The following is a 2,480-nucleotide window of genomic DNA, read 5'->3' on the forward strand; positions in this document are numbered from 1 at the left end:
TGTGCGGTTGACTAGTCCACCTTCTAGCCACACTTGCAACTGCCGAATTCTTAGGATCTAATTCCCATTTTTTGTAACTGTTTCATCTACACAGCCATGATCATAGCACTTTTCATGAATTTCCACTACCCTAATCATCACTAACTTACCAATCATCAATTAACATCATTAGATCATAATTTCATGGTGTTCATATATCATTATCATCTAATCATTCAATCATACAATTCTAAATCACTAATTCATTAGTAGGCAAATCCTCCATATTAACCAGCCATTCAATCATCAATCGAATCATTTATTCTCATTCAGTTAGTGATTATATCTCATACATTTCAAGCATGGTTTTTAATTTCTCTAAATCATAAAAACTTACATGATTATAATCATCAATCATACATCTCAAATCTCACAGATTCACACATAGCCAGAAACATTCAATCAGAATTAAAGCAAGTGTGATTATACTAACCAAGGGGTTGAGGAGGGCATGCTAGGACAATGGAGATGATATTTTCGAGAAGGAAGGCTTGCCAAAGATTCTGCCATCGTGGGTCTTGGGAGCGACTAGGGTTTGTGACAATTTCTAAAGCCACCACACGTAACACCCCCATCATGCAACTTATTCACATGAATTGGGCTTGGGCTTGGTTTGTGTTTAGTGGCTTTGGGCTCACAGGAGTTCATGATTAAAAGGATATGCGGCCGGTTCAAAAGTGTGCGACTCGGGATCGTGTGCGACTAAGCTTGACACATTAAAACATACATATAACATCCACATACTACACCAACTTGTAACCATTCACTTATAACAAAACATTTTTATTGTACAGATGGTAAACACACGAGTTACACCAAACACAAAGTGTGATAAGGAATCAGTACGCAAAGAAGACTCTTGAATTTACGAGTTGTCACATCATCCCCAACTTGAAAGAAATTTCGTCCCGAAATTTAGATAGCGGCCGCAAAGGAGTGAAGTGATAAGATGGGTCGAGATGACTATGGGCTTTCCTCAGGTGTCGCATCATCCCCAACTTGAAAGGGAATTTCGTCCCGAAGCGTTCCCACGTGAACTCTGGTCCACGCCTTCAGTTCCAACGAACTCTTACGATCGACGTTCGACTGTGTTCACAAACCTTGTGACTCATTCCTCAGTTGTTGAAAGTTTAGTCGTTGATTTAGGTTTTGTTGGTTACTACTATTGCCGGGTTCTCTCCAACCAAGGTTAGGGTGGTTACGCCATCCTTGGTTATAGGTGCCCGTTGGGGGACCCGACGGCCTAGATCTATTATCAATGTAGTTTACCGACTCTGTTTGATCATCTGTTTCTTTCATACAACTCCAATTTTCATGTGGCCCACCACACCCTTCACAAGCCATAACCGAGACTGTTTTTGTCATTTCTAGCTTTTTAATTTTTAAAGAAAGGGCCTCGATTTGGGCTTGTAAAGAAGTGCTTTCATCAACCTTATGGGCGCCCGGGGCAATAGATTTATTGCCTCGGGGAGTGTGCCATTGAAAATTGGTTTGAGCAATTTCCTCAATTTGATTATATATTTCTTGCGGGCGGCGATTACCTAAAAGTCCCCCGGAGCTAGAGTCAAGTGTTTGTCTAGTATGTGGCAACAATCCATTATAGAAAGTGGATACTTGTTGCCACACCGCAAGACCGTGATGAGGACACTTTCATAATAGCTCCTTGAATCTTTCCCAAGTTTCATATAAGGATTCCCCCTCGTCTTGCGAGTATGTATTAATTTCAGTCATTAATTTAGCCGTTTTAGCGGGAGGGAAATACTTATATAGAAATATTTGGGCTAGTTCATCCCAGGTGTTTACCGAACCAATTGGGAGGGTGTTAAGCCAAGCTTTTGCTCGGTCTTTTAGTGAAAAATGGAAACATTCGAAGGCGAATGGCGTCATTTGATGCTCCATTGATCCGAAAGGTATCACATATTTCTAAGAAATTAGTAATATGTTGTGACAACTCGAAATCTAGAACCTTTCGTTGTGTCTTGATGTAACTTGCTCGTACGTTATGTGACTAGTTAACCGATCAAACTTAATGATAACGTGAACCTTTATGTGATATGTGCTTTATTATGTGTGCATTGTATGTATATATGTATGTGTTATATGCGAGCCGAGAACCCAACACGAAACAACAAGGACCCGACTCGAGACCATGTGGTCTCGAGTGAACCGTAACCATTAGGCCGGTTTGGGCCTTTGGCCGGTTGGGCCATTGGGCCGAAAACCCTTAGCCGAAACCCATGAAGGGTGCAACATTTGGAGCTAATATATATACCACACCTTAGTTAAACCTTGTCATTTGTTGAAACATCACACACACTCTCCTATCTTCCCTCTCACTAGAACTCTAGAACACAAACACACCTCCAAGCTCTCGGATCCACTCGGTTGGCACAAGAACTCTCGGATTTGGACTTTGGATCGACACACACACACATTTCACC

At 41.3% G+C, this 2,480-nt stretch overlaps 1 non-coding gene across 1 annotated transcript; it reads left to right on the top strand.

Moving 5' to 3' along the window:
• The first annotated feature begins 1,669 nt into the window (after window positions 1-1,669).
• Window positions 1,670-1,776, top strand: LOC118480779. The gene has a single exon (XR_004863756.1). It is a non-coding gene; the product is annotated as a small nucleolar RNA R71 (small nucleolar RNA).
• The last annotated feature ends 704 nt before the right edge of the window (window positions 1,777-2,480 follow it).

This window comes from Helianthus annuus, chromosome 7, assembly GCF_002127325.2.
Source record: "Helianthus annuus cultivar XRQ/B chromosome 7, HanXRQr2.0-SUNRISE, whole genome shotgun sequence".
Taxonomy (NCBI): Eukaryota; Viridiplantae; Streptophyta; class Magnoliopsida; order Asterales; family Asteraceae; genus Helianthus; species Helianthus annuus.